The 23,845-nt window shown below is 38.0% G+C and overlaps 1 pseudogene; it reads left to right on the top strand.

Moving 5' to 3' along the window:
- Positions 1 to 17,782: 17,782 nt before the first annotated feature.
- Positions 17,783 to 17,901, top strand: LOC132604832 (5S ribosomal RNA; annotated as a pseudogene).
- The last annotated feature ends 5,944 nt before the right edge of the window (positions 17,902 to 23,845 follow it).

Below are 23,845 nucleotides of genomic sequence, written 5' to 3'. Positions count from 1 at the left end.
GGGTTTAGGGATAGAAACGGAAAAATCCGATTCCGAACTGAAATTCTCCCCCCCCCCCCCCAATTCTCACCCTATTTTCAAAACTCTACCAATTCAAATTCAGTAAAAGCCAACTGATTTCTCACAAATTTACCCTAATTCGTACTGCATCCAATCACAAATAAACACTAAATCACATAATACAATAAAACTGTACCCTAAATTCTAATAAATCAGCCGAAAAATGGAATAGTGCACCTAATCACATAATAAAACAAAAAATTCAGCCTTTTAACCGTACAAATCGTACTCAAACAGATAAGAACCCCCAAACCTAGTTACCGATTTTGGAGGGGACCTATGGGAAATTACCCTAGGTCCTTCACATTTTTTGAGTAGTGCACAAGTTGGCTAGAGGCTCAAGGCCTCGCCCATGGCTACTACGCACGTGAAGGACCCGAGCGACATCCCAAGCCCTATTTTGGTCAAAATCAAAGACTAAAACAGACGAGTTGTGTGAAAATAAACTTGGCAACTATAGGAAAACATGATAGAGGGTGGAAACCCTCAAAAATTCGGTATACAACAGCCATAAGACGCCATTAATTAGACTGGAGACCAAACCCTAACGCCATCGCCAAAGGAGAAAAGAGGAGTCGGGTGAAACAAAATAAAACGAGAGGGGGGAGGGGGATGGAAAGTTTATTTAGTTAAACTCCCCCCCCCCCCCCCCCCTCCCCAATTTATTTTAATGGGTTCCTCCACCCAAGTTTTTAAAAAATGAAATTCACCCCCCCCCCCCCCCCTCTTAATTTAAATCAAATAATAACTAAGTAATATAAACACATATATAACTAAATAAAGTAGTTATTTTAGGCTAGTTTAAATTTTAAAACTCGCAAATTTAGAAAATTAGTTTTGAAACGAGCCCAATATTGATATAGTTCCAGATAATTTTTAAGGATCTGAAAAATGCGGTAAAAAATGAACCGTAATTCGTACGTCGTTTCAATTGTTGAATTTCCCGAATTTAGACGAAGCGGGATACACATTTTCTTTTTGACTTACATTTATGAACATAAATAACTCGTAATTTCTTGTAATTGTCAATTTTTACAGAATAATAATTAAATGTCAATTTTTGCAATTTTCTCGGGATTTTTAAATTTTTAAATTTTTAAAAGGCATCCTTACTCCGTCTTGGACTTGGGAAATTTGAAAATTGGAATACGCGTTTTATGAGGTGAAAATTAGGTGTCAATAACAACGCACCCATATTGTCAACAAGTGATCCACATAGTAATCATAATGAATCTCCACTTTTCATAACAATAAGAGCCAACTATCCCAAAATGGCTATACCAATAACGAGGCATACACTAAGTACCAATATCAATATCAAGTAATTTTATCCTTCCGATTTACTCCCAATTAATAAACAATCCACCAATTTATACACAAAGTACCAAATAGGGTCCTATGGAGTCTACAGGCCCCTAGCCCGATCAAACAAGTCACAAGCAATACCAAACCCTAAGGCAATATCCCACCCAACTTTATACCTGAAGGTTTACATGCTATCTCCGATAATATCATCTAAATATATGCTTCGCTAAACGAAGTCTCACCATAGGGTAAACCGTAACCTACCTGGAAGGCCGAACAATAATATAACCAACAATCACACCTTAGCCTTTCCTTTCCTTGAGCTTCGAGATCAAGAAAGTCTATTCATATTCGAAATCTAGATTAAAAATCATGAAGATTGATACTTTTATTGCTATCATTCAAATTGGGTCAAAACCAACCCTAGAATTTGGGGAAATAGGGCCCACAATTGCAAAACAGAAAATTTCGGGATAAATTATCCAATTAAACACTAGGTGATCAAAACCCATCAACTAATTGCTAAATTAACTCAATGATTCATCCAATTTTGAAATCTAATCAAAAACCCCAATTTTTTGGTATAAACCCTGACTCTTAAATTCAAAAAATCACCACTAAGAATGGAAGGCATATGATTAACAACCTTAGATATATCATATTCTAGCATAAACACAATCAGTTTCGTCATTTAAAGAAACTTAAGAAGTCTAACCAATTTATTAACTTTTCAAGAAAGACCCATCAAACCATCTTTATGAAAACCCCTAATTTCCTACTTTAGAAATTATGGATTAAAGCTTAAACCTAGGGAATGAATCAAAGGAAATACCTAGATTATGGTTTAGACCTTACCCTATGGAAGAAACTTGAAGAACATACTTGAGTTCTCCCAAACTCAATCTTTCAAGAGAGAAACCCAAACAACATTAAATAGCAAAAATGCCCAGCTGTTCTGCCTCGTTTCTAGTGCCAAACGATCCCAAAACATGCTTTAGATGCCTCCAATGGATTTCTTGTGACATTCCAGTTAAGTTAGGCTTTTGAATCACTCCATTTGACCTTATAATGAAGGGGATATGTTGGTTTCAATGTTTGGCAAAATATAGATTTTTCAATACGAATTTAGTGGCAATTTCGTAATTAATCTGATAAATCTGACAACCCAATTCTTAGTAAAATGACCATAATTCCCTCATACGATGTCGAAACTTGATGATTTCAGTTGCTATGGTTCCAAAATTATGATATGGATATAATGGTTCAGTCGAAACACGAATCAAAGGCCGTTTGCTCAATATGGTACCCTTTATGCTCAAATCGACGTCGAAATCGAAAACAATCACCGTGCAATCTAAACCTATCCAAAACTCATCGGAATTTAACCAAACTTTGTGGACATGTCCAAAATCATCATACAAACTTATTAGAACTTTTGAAATATCAACACGGGACCATCTTGACCCACCATGGTCAACTCTAATTCTAACTTAACTAGTTTCTCAACCAATGACCGAAATCACACTCAAACCCTTCTGGAACCAAACCAATGACACCACTAAGTCATAAATCACCAACCGAACCTAATGGAACTGTCAAAATTTCTTTACGGGAACATTTACCCAAAAGTCAACTTCGAGTCAAAAGTTTTTCGCTTTAAGACCAAATTTTCTAAAAGTCATTCCAAAACCCAAAATGGTGCCTAGGGAACTGTGCTTTCAGTCCCCGTGGGTCAAAATAGTACTAACAAGGCTCGGGGATGAGTCAACAAGGGCAAAAATGGTAAAAACACAATAACGACCAAACATATCATTATACGAACCCTTACCCATTAACCCATTAATCACTAGCCAATTTCAACTTCTTTAATCATTTATACTCTAACAATCAATAAATAAGTGAATAAATAAATAGTCTAACCACGTCATAAATGATAAATAATATAAGTGCGGAAGCCTAACTATTATATATTCCCAAAATCTAAAAGTCATCGTACAAGGACTCCAACCAACAATGTTTAAAGAATGAAATAACTGTCAAATATAATAACAAATAATGTCTGGAATGAAAGGAGACATCTGGAAAGAAAGATCTTCAGGCAGCATGGCATGGATCGAAGCTAACCCTCGGATCTAATCAAGCAAACTAGCTTTAAGCTAGAGATGCGGTATGGGTGAAATCTCTAGAACACAATCTGCACTTTAAAAGGGTGCAACAAGGTAGTATCTGTACAAACACTATGTACTGGTAAGCACCATCGGCAGACTAAGATTAGTTCGCGTATATAAGAATAAAATCAACAAGATAAACAAATAGGCACATAATACTTAAATTTAAGTCACATAATATCCCATAACTAAATCACAGCCTAAGATGAAGCTTCTAAATCACAAGTCTGTCCAGTCTCAATAATCTCACCCGATAATCGCAAGTCCAAGTTCCGACCCTATGTAGAGTCACTAATCCACAATTTCACTCAGTCAATTATCTACCACAACAGTCGTTTCAACAAACCACAATATTGAGTTGATTATTGACGTTGAACTCATACATCGCACACATTATCATCCTTCATGATATACTGATGATACATTGATGATACTTAAGGTAACATTGTATGAGCTGGGCTCAGTTGGATGAGAGTGACGTGAGGACCGATATTCGATTTTTGTCCCGAAATTGAGGATGAGTGGTAGCGGTTGCCGAGGTTGTTACCAGAACCGTGAGGTAGCGATTACCGTGATTGTTGCTGGAATCGTGAGGTACATGGACTTTGCGGGTCCCCAAAGGGTTGTGCTGCCTAGATGTGATGTTCCATCATCGGAGTACATGTGTACGATGCATATATGCATTTGCATTCACATTTCATACAATATTGCATTGCATTGTACTATGGCTTCTATTATGATATTCTTGTGATGTACTTATGATATACTGATTTGGATTGATATATTGGGACTCGGCATACTTGGGTTTAGATGCTATAACATAGGTGAGGACATGTACTTAGCTCCTGCTTGTGTTTGACTTGTACCGTGTTGATTTACCTGTTTATTTTACTTTATTGCCTTGATATATGTTAGCTAATATTAGTCGGCCTATGATACCTACCAGTACTTGTTATTTGTACTGACCTGCACTTGTTGTATTCTTTTACGAATGCAGAGTTCCAGGTGGGTTTGACATCTACACCTCGTGGCTGATAGCTATTCGAGGATCTGCTGATTAGAGTCTTCAACGTGAGCATGGGGACATTCGCTGCCCGAAGATTCCTCTATCTATGATGTCTTTATTTCTGTTCTAAGACATAATTTTGAGACTATTTATATACTTTATTACTTTCTGACTTGTAGTATCTAGTTAGAGGCTCTTGTATGGTTACCAGACTCGGGGTGGATTTGATGTATTTTCCTTACTTCCGCATGTTTCTATATTATTATCATCAGACTTATGTATTTTTAATATCTTCCACTTATTTGTTTATTTATTCTTTTTTTTTTTTTGCATGAAAGGCACCAAACCATGTTTGGCAGTGTTTTATTAAAAAAAATAGTAAGTTTTCTGTACAATAGTGTAAAGAAAGAAAAGAAAAGAAAAGCCAAATGAAACTATCCTAAAAAAAGAACAAAAGGACTAAAAAGGAAAACACATCCAAAGACTATATGGATACTAATCTACTGCAGATCCTCTGGCCTTGTGTTGATACCATCTCAAACACCTACAAGCTCTCACCAGGTGCTATGGTTCAAAAACAAAATGAATACATATTCAGGCTTCCAGGATGGAGTAGAAATCCTCCATGTTCCTTCAGATGTAGCTGTTATCTCCTTGTCTTGATGTTGACCTTTGTTTGCCATTATTCCAAAGTTGCAAGTTTCCTGACTGAACCAATCTTTAGCAATCTTACAAGAGAATGAGCTACAAGCTAGTACCACTCTTATACTACTGCCAAAGATAGTTTCATACAGGTCCATGTGCTATTCATGGCATGTTGAGATGAAAACTTGTTGCTGCTACTGCTCTCCAGCTTGTTATTAATCTCCATGGATGTGATGGTCCTTAGCAAGCCTGATCCCCATGTATGGTATATGTGACTTCTCTGTATTTAGAATTTTTCTTGCATTCACAGGAAGTGAAGTAAAAGTCTGAAAAAGATGATCACCTGCAAAATCAAAAGCATAGTTAGTTAAAATATCAGCCAGTCCATTTCCTTCTGTCAGCACATGCTCCACCCTTACTTCCTTATCCCTCCTCAATATTGCATTGCATTGTACTATGGCTTCTATTATGATATTCTTGTGATGTACTTATGATATACTGATTTGGATTGATATATTGGGACTCGGCATACTTGGGTTTAGATGCTATAACATAGGTGAGGACATGTACTTAGCTCCTGCTTGTGTTTGACTTGTACCGTGTTGATTTACCTGTTTATTTTACTTTATTGCCTTGATATATGTTAGCTAATATTAGTCGGCCTATGATACCTACCAGTACTTGTTATTTGTACTGACCTGCACTTGTTGTATTCTTTTACGAATGCAGAGTTCCAGGTGGGTTTGACATCTACACCTCGTGGCTGATAGCTATTCGAGGATCTGCTGATTAGAGTCTTCAACGTGAGCATGGGGACATTCGCTGCCCGAAGATTCCTCTATCTATGATGTCTTTATTTCTGTTCTAAGACATAATTTTGAGACTATTTATATACTTTATTACTTTCTGACTTGTAGTATCTAGTTAGAGGCTCTTGTATGGTTACCAGACTCGGGGTGGATTTGATGTATTTTCCTTACTTCCGCATGTTTCTATATTATTATCATCAGACTTATGTATTTTTAATATCTTCCACTTATTTGTTTATTTATTCTTTTTTTTTTTTTGCATGAAAGGCACCAAACCATGTTTGGCAGTGTTTTATTAAAAAAAATAGTAAGTTTTCTGTACAATAGTGTAAAGAAAGAAAAGAAAAGAAAAGCCAAATGAAACTATCCTAAAAAAAGAACAAAAGGACTAAAAAGGAAAACACATCCAAAGACTATATGGATACTAATCTACTGCAGATCCTCTGGCCTTGTGTTGATACCATCTCAAACACCTACAAGCTCTCACCAGGTGCTATGGTTCAAAAACAAAATGAATACATATTCAGGCTTCCAGGATGGAGTAGAAATCCTCCATGTTCCTTCAGATGTAGCTGTTATCTCCTTGTCTTGATGTTGACCTTTGTTTGCCATTATTCCAAAGTTGCAAGTTTCCTGACTGAACCAATCTTTAGCAATCTTACAAGAGAATGAGCTACAAGCTAGTACCACTCTTATACTACTGCCAAAGATAGTTTCATACAGGTCCATGTGCTATTCATGGCATGTTGAGATGAAAACTTGTTGCTGCTACTGCTCTCCAGCTTGTTATTAATCTCCATGGATGTGATGGTCCTTAGCAAGCCTGATCCCCATGTATGGTATATGTGACTTCTCTGTATTTAGAATTTTTCTTGCATTCACAGGAAGTGAAGTAAAAGTCTGAAAAAGATGATCACCTGCAAAATCAAAAGCATAGTTAGTTAAAATATCAGCCAGTCCATTTCCTTCTGTCAGCACATGCTCCACCCTTACTTCCTTATCCCTCCTCAACCTTGAGATATCATTTATGATCATTGATATACTCCATGGAGTCTCCCATTATCATCTTCATAGTCATTGAATCTGTTTCCAACACCACTGGTAACAGACTGTGTGTAACACAGTACTTAAGCCCCTCATGTAGTGCCCTTGCTTCTGCTATCAAATTTGAACCATGTGATATCTTTCTTGCTGCTGCATACTGGAAATCACCTACTGCATTTCCAATACAAAAGGCCACAGAACTTGGTCCAGGATTTCCCCTAGAAGCTCCATCAGAATTACATTTATACCATCCTGGCTTAGGAAAATCCCATTTCACTATCTTGCTTACAATTCTTGGCCTGTATACTTCAAAGATTTGTAGAATTTGAGGTATGCATTTTGGTAAGTTGTTCTGCCCTGGAAACCTCATTCTACACAAATGATATATGACCATGTTTATCTCATAAATCACTTTGTTGATGGACATCCTCCCTCCATGTGGGACTGTATTCCTGCACTTCCATATCTGCCACATGGTGACTATTGGAATAGCTTTAAAAATGGTTCTGAACTTTGAGGGACAATCTGTATTCCACTAGATTTGAAGGAGCTGTCTGACTTGTTGAAACTATGTTGTGATGCCAACAGCAGTTTTAACATAAGTCCAAACTTTTGTGGCAACATTTCCTGTAACAAACAAATGATCCACAGTTTCATATTGCCTATGATCACAACAATAACAGGTTGCCTCAGTATCTACCCCAATCCTTCTTACTACCTCTCCAACTGGTATTTTGTACTTCCACAACCTCCAGAAAAAGAAAGATATCTTAAAAGGCACCCCTGATATCCATATATTCTTAAAAACATCTGACTTGACTGCTTTACTCCTCAGTAATTCCCATACAGTGCCTACAGTAAACTTGCCTGATGTTGTCATCATCCATCTTGGCATATCCCACTCCTCTTTTGGTTCATGAAAGTGCAATTCTTCCAATATATGATCCACAATATCCATAGGAAACAACTGCTGCAATTTTCCTATATTGCAACCAACCTGAAACGTATGTTCTTTTACATCTTGAACACCCTCATCTATTCCAAAATAATCTGGAATAATGTGATATAGTGCCCCTAGCTTTGTCCAGTTGTCAAACCATACATTTGCAGTTCCACTCCTTGGTTCCCACCATATTTCTTGCTCTATATTATCTCTAGCCTCTATCATAGCCTTCTATACTTGAGAACCTCCTTTCCACTGCACAGTCTGAGGACTGTGCCTTTTGCAATATTTGATCCACATGTAGTTTGCCCATAGAGTATTTGTTGTCCTGAATTTCCACCAATGTTTTGCACATAAGGCTTTAGATACATCAAACAAAGATCTAAAGCCTACTCCTCCTTCCTCTTTTGGCTTACACAAGTTTAGCGATGATGACCAATGTCTTCTTCTGCCTTCCTCACTATTATTCCAGAAGAATCTTGAGAAGATTTTGTGCATATCATTGATAACACATTTTGGAGGTTTGATGGCTGACAACAAATGTATTGGCATACTCATTAATACATTATTGATCAGAACAGCTTTTCCTCCAAATGATAGCAATCTTTCTTTCCAAGTCTGCAGCCTATTCTTGACTTTCTTGATTAGATCATTGTAATCAGCCTTTCTCTTCCTTGAATGTGTGACAGGACAACCCAAATATGTAAAAGGAAAAGTGCCTCTTTTAAAACCAGTAATAGTCTCCACCTGTTGTATCAGCCCATTAGACACCTTACTATGTACATGGAATGAGCTCTTTCCTTTATTTATACGTTGGCATGATACCTGCTCAAATGCATGTAGTACCTCCATAATTAACTCCAAAGATCTAGCATCTGCAGATGAAAAAATTATTGTGTCATCTGCATATGCCAGATGGTTTAGATTTGCACTCCATTTGGGCATTCCATAACTTCTAAAGTCATTATTCTCAAATAAAGAATTCAATGCTCTAGATAAAACTTCAGCAGATAAGATGAACAAAGCAGGAGAAAGAGGATCTCCTTGTTTTACACCCCTGGTGGAATGAAAGAAACTATGAGCTTGACCATTAAGGAGTATGGAGTACCAATTATTTGCTATCAACCTCCACACCATATCTATGAATATTTCTGCAAATCCCATCTTCCTTAAAACTTTGATCAAGTAACTCCATGATACTCTATCATATGCTTTAGCCATGTCAAGCTTAAGTACAACATTAGCTGGTTTTCCTCTTAATCTAATGTCAGTCACAACTTCTTGAGTTAGAAGGACATTTTCAATGATACATCTGCCCTTAACAAATCCAGACTGGTTAGGAGATATCAGTGAAGGTAGAATACCCTCCAGCTTATCCTGAACCACTCTAGAAATAACCTTATTGATGAAGTTGCTGAGACTGATTGGTCTCATATCAGCAAAGGTCTCAATGTTGTTCTTCTTTAGTAACAGTACCAGGTTGGTATGTGTGACTGACTTAGGAAGAGTTTGGCCATCAAAAAATGCTTTCACAAGATTGTATACATCAGCACCAACAATGTCCCAACACACCTGATAAAATATTCCAATCATACCATCTGGACCACCAGCACTATCTGCAGATAATTCAAATACAACCTTCTTCACCTCCTCTAAAGTTGGCATGCTTACTACCTGAATATTAGTATCCTGATCCACCATACTAGGAACATATTGTAGCAATTGAAAATCTAAAGGATCAACCTCTTGGGAGAACTGCTGTTGGTAAAATCTACAAGCTTCTTCTGCCAAAAGTGACTCCCCTTCTATCCATACTCCTTGCTGATTCAGAATTCTTCTGATCTGCAATCTCTTTCTCCTCCCATTCACAATACTATGAAAGTACCTTGTATTCCTGTCACCCTATGCAAAACTAGTCATATGTGAACTTTGTCTCCAAAATTCTTCCTCATAATGAACATACTTTTTCAATGCTGTTTGTGCTTGCTGTAGGACCATCCTGTTCATAGGAGTAGGATCTTCTTCAAAACATTGTTCTTTAATTCTCACCACCTCTTCCCTTACTGTTAGTTGCATGAAAATATCACCAAAAGTTGCCTTACTCCAATCAGATAAGGTACATTTCACATTCTTCAATTTCAACTTGAATCTGATAAAATCATCCCCTTCAAAATCTGTGATCCATGCCTGATTAACTACCTCTAAGAAGGATTCATGTTCTGTCCAGAATTTTAGAAATCTGAAAGGCTTCCTTATATGATGTGAAGATTCAGCATATGTAAGTAGCAAAGGAGCATGGTCTGAGCCAGTTCTGATAAATGTTGCACCTCCATATGTGCAAACCAATCTTGTAGTTTAGAGTTTGCAATCATTCTATCCAATCTTTTGAAAATACAGTCACTACCTGCCCTTCCATTCCACCAAGTAAACAAACTCCCCTTATGATTTATATCAAACAGCTCACATGAATTAATACAAAATGCAAAATCCTCATATTCATCTGGAAATACAAGTAAACCACCAATCTTCTCATCTTCATTCATAATAACATTAAAATCACCCCCTACCAACCAAGGCAATTCCATTTGATCAGCTAAACTATACAGACTATCCCATAAACTTATTCTTTCCAGATGATCACACTTTGCATAGACCATAGTTACCATTAGTGACTTATTCCACTCTTGGAAAAACAACTTTATAGTAATCTGTTGTTCTAGATCCTGCAAGATATCTACATCCACATTATCATTTACAAAGAACCATATTTTACCATTGCAGTTGTAATGGGCATATGTCATGCCTAATCTCCTTCTAAATCCCTGAATATGCCTAAAGTGTTGAAAAGGCTCCATTAAAGCTATATAATGGTGAATTTATGATGTCTGTGCAGCATTTGGACTCTGTGAAAAGGTTGTTGTGTGTTCACAGATCTGATATTCCAAAAGAGTGTCTTCATCATCATTTAAAAATAGGCTTACAACCTCTCCTTGGTACCACTCTTATAGGAATAGTATCTGTGATTACTTGTTTCTTTCCTTTCTTAGAGCCTTTCTGTCTAGATCTTGGTGAGATGCTAGGTTCTTTGACCACATTACTAAAAACCTGCTCCACTGAAACCTCTTCTTCACTTTCATTGAATTTGTTCTTGCCCTCATCATATTCCACCTCAGCTCCCACATTAATATTATGAGAGATCACATCATGCAGTTCCTTCAAAGGAGATTGTTTTCTCTGATGAATCAGTGACTGGACATTGTCCATTTTCACTTGTGCCACTGCCAAATCCTTGATCACTTCCCTCTCGGGAGGAAATGAACCAATGCCATTGTCATTAATTGAGATGCTCAAATCTCTCTACTTCATGTTATTATCAGGAGAGAAATCACATTCCTGTACCTGATCCAAAGATAGGAGATTTAATGTGTGATTTATGTAATTATCTGCGACCTCCAAATCCCCTTTGGCATTTGCCAATATACCAGCCTCAGTCTGCATTTCAACCTCACCTGATTCTATAGCATGCAAATCATTTAGGTTTTCCATCTGCTCATATGTATCATCACCATCTGGGACCTCCTTTTCTATCTGCTCCATGATAAATGCTGAGGCATGTCCATGCTTAGAATGGCATGTAAATTCACATGCATTTCCAAGATCATTTTCCTCAACAGCAATGACACCCTCATTAATCATGTGCCCCACCCTTGTACTTGTGTCCTCTAAATCCTTGTCAGGATCATTTTCTTCAACATCAATGATATCCTTGTCACTAATGTACCCCACACTTGCAGTTCTGTCCTCTAACTTCTTGTGAGGATCAGCTTCCTCTACAGCAATGAGACCTTCATCAACCATATCTCCCACACTTTCATGCACATCTTTTGTTGTCTGGCCTGTTTGTTCACCATTTGAATCCATTTTCCTTTCAAAATTATTGTTGAGATCTTCTCTATCATTGACTGCCACACATGATACCATATTTTTATCATTGTCCTCCATTCCTTTCTTATCAACGGACTTACCCTTTTCTACCTCCTTGATCTTATCATCTACTCCCTTATACTCTACATTGCTATCGAATTCTCCTTCTATGATTTTTTCTAACACATCAAAATTATTATGTGTAGAAACTGCAGTTTCAATAGCAAGAACACTCTTGTTCCCAGCCTCTGCAGGAATCTTAGTTTTGTTTTTTCCTTTGTCATTTATTACAGGATAAGTAACAACCTTCCCACTTGATAGAACTTTAGGCACATATGTTTGGACAGGACATCTCCATCCCTGCTGTCTTCTGCCTTTTCCTACTGTAGATGTTGTAGCCATGTTTGATACATCCCCCTTCTCATGCTCCTTCTCCTTCTCCTCTTTCTTTGCATCGTCTTTTGTGTTTGCTACCAGTTCAGGATGCAATACTCGACAGTCCTCATTTGCATGACCTTGCAACATGCATTCTGTGCAATATTTTGGCAAATGATCATATTGTATTCGCACCTTTTTGACCCTAATCTCCTTAGACTTCTCATCTTCAATTTCCATCAATACAAACTTAGGAAGATCAGATAGCAAATATACTTGAACCTTAACCCTTGCGCAGTTAGGTCTAGTTTTATTTATGGTAGCCATGTCCAATACTAAGGGTTTCCCAACTGCAGATGCCAAAGTAAACAAAGATTCTTTCACAAAATACGTGGGAAGCAGATTTGGACAAGAGATCCAAGCCGTGGCTATTGGCGTTTCTTCCTCAACCTTAAAGTTAGAATTATAAATTAATAGCCTCATTTGATACGTAAAACCATCCTTAGATTTCAACCAAAAAGCACCGTTGGAGGACATATTAATGAAATCCTCCATTAGAGAACATCTTATCAATAAGTGTCTATCTCTCAAGAGACCAATATCACACTTTCCTTTCACACCACACTGTTGAGGGATAATAGTTCTTAATTCTTGCAACTCCGGCCATCCATAAGAAAACTTACCAACAATGGCATGTTGTAGGTTTTCAACCTGCTCCATCCTATATAGTTCAGCAGTTGTCCAACGCACCACAGGGATGCCATCAACATATGATACCTCCTTCATCGGTATGGGGTCACAGTGGACTTTGGACGTAGGAATTGTTCCATGCACGAGGGTTTGAGCATAATTTGGAGAAGAGGAAGTGGACGGGAGAGCTGGTTGAATATCGTGAGATTGCGGGTGAGTGAGGGGTGGGTATTGTACAATGTTAGTTGTTGGTGACGGCTGGCCAGCGGCCAAGGTGGCCATAGCTAAATTAGGGTTTAGTAGCTAGGGTTGCATGGGGACGTAGGAGAGAGAAGAGAGAAAATCATTCCACACTTCAATCGTGGTGTGTTGTGAAGTTTTTTTGTGTTTATTTATTCATGATTTTACTATTGTTGGGATAAGGGTTCGCCTACCAAGGTGTGAAAGGTAGGTGCCCGATTGACTTAGAGAAACTGGGTCATGACAAAGCCACTCACATCATTCTGCTAATTTTAAAGAGAAAAAGCAGGAAACTATCGCCACTCTTACTGTGCAGCTTCCTCCTGAGATCAAAGATTTTAAGTTAAAAGCCTTTTCAGAATTGGAACAATCGCTTCATGATAGATTTAAAGGTTTAAAAATTAGTCCGTTAATAGCAGAAGCAGATGATTTTGACCTTTCTGATCATAAATAGAAGGCGTCGGAAAAAATTAATAAGACATCAGAAGCTTATGCCCATAAACCTTCACAAAGGATGTTATACTATCCTCGTCCTACTCCTCAGGATGTATTGCTCGAAGAACATGATCATATTATTACGAACAATTATAGTGGTAAAGAGACTTATGAATGGAGTATTGATGGTTATACCGAGAGACAAATTTATACCCTGGTACATAGAATGCTAATGTACAACACAATTTGCAAAGACAATAAAAATAATGATAGGAACATTGCTGAAATCATTATTGCTGGTTTTACTGGCCAATTGAAAGGATGGTGGGATAATTATTTGACCTAGGAACAACGCTGTAGAATTCTAACCGCTATCAAGGAGGAATAGGGTGAACAAGGAACTTGTTACACCCTGGAAAATTTAGCGTTATCAAGACTATAAACGGCTTAGTATGAGCTCAAGGGAGAACAAAGTTATACAAGGATTAGGGATGAAGATTATATGATCTGAGTATAAGAATATATATATATATATATATATATATATATATATATATATATGACATTTGGAGACCGTATGGAGTAAATCAGTTAGCACGTCACTTGATGAATAGCCCTCGTAACCGTAGGTTAAGATGGGGCCCACATGTCGAAGATTTATAAAGGACATATAAAAAGTGATATGAGTAGTACATGGGAAGTTGAGCAAGTCTTAAGAAGGACCCTTAAGCCAAATATGTGCATAAGCCCTCCAAAAGGATGATTTAAGGATACGTTTTCGGATGATATAACTTGGAGGTGCCAAAACGCTATTATAAGTTTGGAATTTGGAAACACACCAAAAATGAAAGTTGTAGATAATTGAAACAACTTTCCAACCATAGGTCGTGGGCCCTCATACGATATCGGGATAAAGAGTTATGACCATTGCGGGTCCCACTTGAGAGGATCGGTGAGGGGTATAAATACCCCATTAACTCCATTGTTTTAGCTTTTTACATTCTCAAAAGTCCTAGAAACTTCCCAACACAACCCCCAAACATTTATAGCCCATTAAATCGAGAATTTAACCAGATTACACCAAATTGGTCCATGAAAGGTGATTGTTCTTGCTTCTACTTGATGTTGTGGTAAGTTTGGCGTTGAATAAAGTTGGTGCGGCTGGGTTTCTTCAAGTATAAGGTATGTTCTTCATCCTATCTCTTATGTTGAGTTGATTTGAAGGTTTAGCAAGTCTTAAAAGTGAAAGTAGTTATGGAGGAAAGGTAATAAAGTGTTGTGTTGTAGTTGTTGTGTCTATGGACTGTTTTGAGCATGTTGTGGCCGTGTGGCTGGGCTGATTTACATGTATAGAGATGGTATCTAATGTTTTTGGTGTGTTGATGAGATTATACTCCTTGATTGTGAAGAAAGGAAGTGCATGTTGTTGTTGCATGTTGAAAAACATCGTGTGGGATGTTTATGGAATATATTGGTATGGATAATAGTGTTGTTGATGTTGGTATTTTTGTTGTTGTTGTTGGTTGCTGAATTGGGATTTCGGGCTAAGCATATAAACAGAGGAGATGCTGCCCGATTTTCGACGGAATATAGAGTAGTTTGACTTGAAAGTTTAGTATAAGTATACTATGATGAGTTTAATGATAGTGTGAATCCTCTTCAATGTAGACTCACGAATTCGGACGAATAAGTGTGGATAACTGGAGGTTGAACAGGTATGTTAAGGCTCGTCCCTTTCTTTCAAAGGCATGATTCCTATGGTTTGATTTCATAAATGTTTCCGTAACCTTCTTGTTTTCAAAAGCTAAAAGTCCATGGTTCTTAAAGCTTCGCATGATGTCGAAGATAAGAATGATTTCACGAAGGTGACAATAATAATGAAGATTTTGTGTTTTAAGAACTCAAGTTTATGATTTCAAAGCAAATACGAGAATGTGGAGCTACTTCTAGATTTTCTCAATTTTATTCATTGATGATGACTCTACTTCTAAAGGCTTCAAGGTTTATGTAAAGCTATCCCTTCTTTCTTTTTGGCATGAATTACAAAAAACGAGCGAGCGATGAGCATTCATGACTCCAATGAACTCTAGTTCTTTGTGGTACTTGACATGACAGTTGTGTTTAATTCTCAAGTGTTGGTTCATTCTAATTATTCTATCGAGTCTCAAATGATGATTCAGTTTGTACATGATTGCTCCTAATATTCTATTCGTGCACATTGTTATGGCCTCACTTCACTGAGTCCCTCACTAGAGGGTCGGGTATGTATTCATGCATATTGTTAATGTGTCACTTCACCGAGTCCCTCACTAGAGGGCCTGGTACGTATTCGTGCATATTGTTAATGTATCTCTTCACCGAGTCCCGGGCCGGGTACGTATTCGTGCACAGTTTCATTGTATTGTTCACTGAGTCCCTCACTAGAGGGCCGAGTATGTATATTATATATATGTTACCGAGTCCCATAATGGGTCGGGTACGCTATATATTTTACCGAGTCCCATAATGGGCCGAGTACGTTATATATTTTACCGAGTCCTATAATGGGCCGGGTACGTAATGAAATTCCTTGTAGTAACCCTTAATTTCAGCGGAAGAATGGTGTTGACAAAGGAAGAGGATGATGATATTGGGATTAGAGAGGTAAGTCACTTTGTTGAAATTACGTCATCAAGATGTGCATCTTCTATGAGAATAAATCGGTCATAATCAAGATAAGCTGATTGTATAGTAAAGCAGGGGGAATTAGTTGCAGGTATAATTTAATGATCAGTTCAGTTGTAAGATTGCAGATGACAGAAGTTGAAGGAATCAGTACATAGGTAAGTAATGGTAAAAAGGATTATAAGTCAGACATGGTAAGAATGTTGCAAGTATTATTGAAATATATATCCAACGAATGGAAGAGAAAGTGACTAGGGAAATATACAAGGAGGATTGATAAAAGTTCAAGTATCTTTCGAGTTGTGACGCATGAGGTAAGTTTCGTCATCTTTGCATTTCTGTTGGATATTGAGAGCCCGGTGAGGCTAAGGTGTGTTACGCATGTATATATTTGACCCCTGTGAGGCATTACATGTATTTTCTGGGCTGCGTGCAGGATATGGATGGTAAGAAGTATAAGGGAAACTCTGTCCAAATTTTCCTAAAATTTAGGGATGAGGACCAAGGATTTAAGAGATAACAGAGATTATACGTCTATGATTGCTACGGATTGATTAAAGGGATAGGACAAGTTGATATGGGATGATAAAATAAAGAGGACGCCACAAGTGGAGTACTATTTCGGCTGGACATATAGTTGGGCACATCACTACTTTGAGTATCCCCATAAACTTCGATCGAGAATGGCAATGAAATACAACACTATAAGGTAAAACCTTTAAGGGAGGGGGGGGGGGGGGGGGGAACAAGTAAGCTTGAGTACGAGCACAAGGACTGACTAAGGTATTGGAGGAATTATGACACCCGAAAAAGGGGCAATCGAAAAGTAATAGGGAGTTATGAAGCAAGATGAGCTAATGAAATGCAAGGAGAAGCCATGAAAGTAGACGGCGATAAGATCGCAAAAAAGGATTCAAGGATATTGCGTTGGTCGAAACAAGCTGGTGGCAATGAACCCTTGTGAAATTTCAAGGCGCTAATTATATCAATTGCAAGAGTATATAACATAGAACCATACAAACAATCTCCATGATGAGATGGCTAATAGAATGGTGCAAGCACGATGTGGAAGATAATTCACTCTACAGCCCTTCAGATCGAGTGGAGGACAGGCCGGCTATAAGTATATGAGTCTTTTATTGGAACTTCTTATGTGCGTACAAACTATTGCAGGATACGATTGATAGTTGACAAATGGAAGTTTTGTAGGGACCGATAACCAATGTACTTATAGATAACTGCGGTTAAGATGTTTTACCGCTACAAGGAATCTTAACATTTAGGAATTGGAAGCAGTTGTATATGTTGATTGATGGATTGTCATCGGGAGTTTCAAAGGCTAAGATATTATTTGCTTCGTTGGAAGAGTAAGGAATCCTTTTAATCTGGAGGGAGATGCATTACGAGAATTTATCGGAATCCGTTAGAATTTCAGCTTGTTCTAGGTTATGTGATAAAGGTCACGCAGTGGGGTGGATGCGATCATACCAGCACTAACACACCGGATCCCATTAGCACTCCAAGGTTAAGCGTGCTGGGGTGAGAGTAATACTAGGATGGGTGACCCCCTGGGAAGTGTACTAAAAGTCTTACAAATTCAGAGATAAGGCACAGATGAGAAGCTAGAGTAGCCTAAGGGAAATTGGAGTATGCGGAGTGGTTGGAAACCTTAAGAGGTCGCGAAGGACAGGGTGGACTAGATCGGTGGTGAGAAAGAAGGTGCATCACAGCTCTAGAAATAGGATGAGTTCGGATAGTATTTGGAGATACTTTGTAAGTGGGGGGTTAGTAACCACATATATGTATAGGTATGATGTCCCATATGTGACCGCGCCAAATTGGTATGTGTGTCCCAGCAACCGGTGTTGCTATATACTAAAGGCATTAATCGAACAGGGTAAAGGAGTTCAAGTAGCAAATGCTACAAGATAAGTTGATGCTATTTTCACTACATGTTAGAATTGGAAAGTCCTATGCCATAGCGCCAGGAAAAAGAAGAAATTGAGTATATAGAAAGTAAAAGGATTAGAATGTCAACTATAACGCATAGGTGGGACGCAAACAAGTAGTCAAGGAAAAATTTGGATAAGTGAGCTAAGTGAATAAAAGGATTGATAGTGGAGGTGGAAGAGTGTAGCATATTAACTCTCAATGATATATTGTAGACGCAAAGTGAAACCGGAAACCCAAAGTAAGAAGAATTTCAGTGATAATTGTTATGGAGAAAGACAAGGGATAAAAAGAGCAAAACTGTGACCAAACGCTCCGTAAAATGTTTTGATGGATTCCACTGTTCCCGTTAGCCCGTTGATTCGGTAAATGTTCAGTCATAAAAGGTGGAAGTAGAATGGCCTTAAACAAGGCAGCGAGAATGGATCTGTAATGCATAAGCGCTTCGTCTAAATGCAAAACCCTCGACTAGCAAAAAGAAAAAAATGGGTCAAGATATACGATGAGAGAACTCCGGTATTATGAGAGACCAAATGAGTTGGAAGATCGTTAGGGTTGGCCAATGACTACCGGTACTCAGGAGTTATTAGTGTGTAAAAACACCCTTAAAAATGGGGAAGAGCAGATCTAATTTTGAAAGGAGGTGTAGCGTTGTCAAAAGTCCAACGAAAGAAAGATGTTAGGTTAAAGAGGCCAACACTCGGGACGTAATGGCATATAAAGAATGTATTAAGTGGGAGTAGAAATAAATTAAAGATAAGCAAACCACAAGCAGGTATGAAAAAGGATTTACGATGGATCAAGAAATACTTCATGCGGACGTGAGATGTGATTTCCAGGCCCAGCATATTCTAAAGAGTAATAAAGAGAGAGAGAAAGGCCTTCAAAATAATTTCATAGAGAATGATTGAAAGGGTGATGAACAAAAAGGGCATCGCAGCCGGGATTTACCCATTAGTAGGGAGACAAGGAGTGAAAAAAAAGAGAAGAGTACTTGCAAGACAACGAGCGATTAGGGCATGATAAATCAACACTACGATAAAGGAAACAGAACCAGCGCGGGATACGAGTTGATATCTGTTTATGTACATAAGGACAAAGAGGTGATGAAGTGCATAGATGAGTCCAATGAAAGAGTTAAGAGCCCAGGAAGAAACTGACCAATGTATAGTATAAAGATACGGCGATCGGATTCTAAGAGGCAGGGAACGAACCAACGGAGATGCTGTGGGTTGTAAACTACAACATTCGAGGACGAATTTTTTTAAGGGGGGAAGGATGTTACTCCCCGAAAAATTTCGTGACCAGGACTGTAGACGGCTTAGTATGAGCTCAAGGGAGAGAAAAGTTATACAAGGATTTGGGATGAAGATTATATGATCTGAGTATAAGAATATATATATATATATATATATATATATATATATATATATATATATATATATATACATTTGGAGACCGTATGGAATAAATCAGTTAACACGTCACTTGATAAATAGCCCTCGTAACCGTAGATTAAGGTGGCGCCCACATGTCGGACATTTATAAAGGATATATGAAAGGTGATATGAGCAGTACATGGGCAGTTGAGCAAGTTTTAAGAAGGACCCTTAAGCCAAGTATGTGCATAAGCCCTCCAAAAGGATAATTTAAGGATACGTTTTCGGATGATCTGACTTGGAGGTGCCAAAACGCTATTATAAATTTGGAATTTGGAAACACACCAAAAATGAAAGTTGTGGATAATTGAAAGAGCTTTCCAGCCATAGGTCATGGGCCCTTATATGGTATCGGGATCAAGAGTTACACCCATTTTAAGATAAAGACTCCAAGCTGCCAAATGGCATCCGCGGGTCCCACTTGAGAAGGTCAGTGGAACCGACTTAGGAGGGGTATAAATACCCCATTAACTCCATTTTTTCAGCATTTTACCTTCTCAAAAGTCTTAGAAACTTCCCAACACAACCCCCAAACATTTATAGCCCATTAAATAGAGAATTTAACAAGATTACGAGATTATACCAAGATTACACCAAACTTTTTAAATCAAGAATTTAACAAGATTACACCAAACTAGTCCATGAAAGGTGATTGTTCTTGCTTCTACTTGATGTTGTGGTATGTTTGGCGTTGAAGAAATTTTGTGTGGCTGAGTTTCTTCAAGTATAATGTATGTTCTTCATCCTCATCTCTTATGTTGAGTAGATTTGAAGGTTTAGCAAGTCTTAAAAGTGAAAGTAGTTATGGAGGAAAAGTCATAAAGTGTTGTGTTATAGGTGTTGCGTTTATGGACTATTTTGAGCATGTTGTGGCTGTGTGGCTGGGCTGATTTACATGTATAGAGATGGTATGTAAGGTGTTGGTGTGTTGATGAGATTATGCTCCTTAATTGGGAATAAAGGAAGTGTATATTGTTATTGTATGTTGAAAAACATTGTGTGGGATGTTTATGGAATATATTGGTATGGATAATAGTGTTGTTGATGTTGGTATTGTTGTTGTTGTTGTTGGTTGCGGAATTGGGATTTCGGGCTAGGCATATAAACAGGGGAGATGCTGCCCGATTTTCGACGGAATATAGAGTAGTTTGACTTGAAAGTTTAGTACAAGTATACTATGATGAGTTTAATGATAGTGTGAATCCTATTAAATGTAGACTCACGAATTCGAACGAATAAATGTGGATAACGGAGGTTGAACAGGTATGTTAAGGCTCGTCCCTTTCTTTCAAAGGCATGATTCCTATGGTATGATTTCATAAATGTTTCCGTAACCTTCTTGTTTTCAAAAGCTAAAAGTCCATGGTTCTTAAAGCTTCTCATGATGTCGAGGATAAGAATGATTTTGTGATGGTGGCATTAATAATAATGATTTTGTGTTTTAAGAACTCAAGTTTATGATTTCAAAGCGAATACGAGAATGTGGAGCTACTTCTAGATTTTCTCAATTTTATTCACTGATGATGACTCTACTTCTAAAGGCTTCAAGGTGTATGTAAAGCTATCCCTTCTTTCTTTTTGGCATGAATTACATAAAACCACTAACCGATGAGCATTCATGACTCCAATGAACTCTAGTTCTTTGTGGGACTTAACATGACAGTTGTGTTTAATTCTTAAGTGTTGGTTCATTCTAATTATTCGATTGAGTCTCAAATGATGATTCAGTTTGTACATGATTGCTCCAAATATTCTATTCGTGCACATTGTTATGGCCTCACTTCACCGAGTCCCTCACTAGAGGGACGGCTACGTATTCGTGCATATTGTTAATGTATCACTTCACCGAGTCCCTCACTAGAAGGCCGGGTACGTATTCGTGCATACTGTTAATGTATCACTTCACCGAATCCCTGGCCGGGTACATATTCGTGCACAGTTTCATTGCATTGTTCACCGAGTCCCTCACTAGAGGGCTGGGTATGTATATTATATATATGTTACTGAGTCCCATAATGGGCCGGGTTCATTATATATTTTACCGAGTCCCATAATGGGCCGAGCATGCTATATATTTCACCGAGTCCCATAATGGGCCGGGTACGGTATATATGTATATGACTTCATTCACCGAGTCCCATAATGGGCCGGGTAGGGTATATTAGATACATGCATGTGTCACGACCCAAACCGGAGGGCCACGACTGACACCCAAGACCCTACTCGGCTGAGTGCCATACTGCCATACCATCCATGAGTCACAACTTTTTGTGACCCTTTAATCTATGAAATGACGCTTCCGTCAGGTACAAAAAAACTTTTCAATAAAACTCTTTTGTCAAATTAGGGACTTCTCCCTTATCGTTAATTCAAGAAAACCTTTAGTCACAATAAAATCCCTTAAATATAAAGCTTGAAAACACATCGACCTATATGGTCGCTTTATACCACTGTTAACTGCTCGACGCACTATCCACAGGACACTTTCTGCAAAGTCTCTAACATATACAAAATACCATAACATAAGTACTTTGACTCGGCAACACTCCGAACTGAGATGGAGCCCACCAATCCAGATGATAGCCTGGGAACATCCTATAGCCAATGTCTTCTACTCATCTCTATACACCTGCGTGGCATGAAACACAGCGCCCCCAGGAAAAGGGACATCAGTACGAACAATGTACTGAGTATGTAAGGCAGAACTGAAACAACATATCTCGACTCGGATGATAAAAGAGTAATAGACTCAACCTGTACCTGTAACCAACTCTGATAAACATGTACGTGCATATGAACTTTTGATGCAGCATGAGTATGTGTATATATATATATATATATATATACATAATGCATGCCTTCACCCTGCTCGCAGCCCCTTCGGGCATAATAGCATAATGGCCCCTTCGGGCAGCCCCTTCGGGCATCATAATCATCATATACCAGCTGATCAGGTGGTTTGCGTATATAACGCCTTAGCCCTTTTCCCTTCCCCATGAAATAATGTCGTGCATGTATGTAAATATGCAAATGCATGAAAATCTTGGAAACCATCAAAAGACTCCCTTCGGAGCAACTTTAACGCAAAACAGGAACTTCTTCCCCTTTTCATTTGTCTCCTTCGAGACTCCAAAATTTAAATGTAAAACGCATAGGAAAGAGAAAACCCTTTGACTGTCCCCCTCGAGAATTAGACAACATTATGAAATTGCACAACCTATGGATGCCCCTTCGGGACTTAAGAGGTCAAAGATACGAATACTCCTACACTGTCTAGGAATAGAGTCTTTGGAGTTCGTTTATTTGATGGGTTCGTTTGGATAATAAGGATCTTCGTCACTACCATAATCATCACCACTATCACGTCTCACTTTGAATGATCCATAACATAAGCTGAGGCCATATGTTATATAGCACGCTCAGACATAAGCTGAGGCCATATGTTATATAGCACTCTCAGACATAAGCTGAGGCCATATATTATATAGCACGCTCAGTCACGTCATGAAATCATCTAGAACCTTAGGCTTGAAAATATCTAAGATTGGAGTCATTGTAAGATTTTTCAGAAACTATAGACTTCTTGCATTTCTAGGAGTAAAAATATTATGGATGTCATGTATGGAATCAAAACATAGAAATCATGCCTTTGAAAGAAAGGGACGAGCCTTAACATACCTGATTGATCTCTTATGAATTAACGCTTATTTTCCTGAACTTGAAAATCTACATTCAAGAGAAATTATACTACCATTAGACTTATCGTCATATACCTATCTCATGTCCTTAAACCAAACTCCTTTAGAATCTGCCAAAATTCGGGCAGCATCTCCCCTGTTTATATGCCTAGCTCGAAATTACAATCCAGCAACCAACAACAGCAACAATACCAACATCAACAACAATACCAATATATTCTGTAAAACATCCCACATGATGTTTTCCAAACTTCTCAACTCATAAATTCAACAACCAACAACAACAACAACAATACAAACACCAATCATAATATTCCCAAATACCTCATAAATATCCCATATGGGGTTCATCCCATATTTCCACAAATCACACCACTATACGGCTATTTAACAGTTCTATCTCCGTAAATGAACCAAGATTAAAATTAATAACAAAAGGTTCATACCTTA

The sequence above is a fragment of the Lycium barbarum genome, chromosome 7 (assembly GCF_019175385.1).
Source record: "Lycium barbarum isolate Lr01 chromosome 7, ASM1917538v2, whole genome shotgun sequence".
NCBI lineage: Eukaryota > Viridiplantae > Streptophyta > Magnoliopsida > Solanales > Solanaceae > Lycium > Lycium barbarum.
The sequence above is the reverse complement of the archived record's forward strand: the minus strand, read 5'-3'. Positions and strand labels throughout refer to the sequence as shown.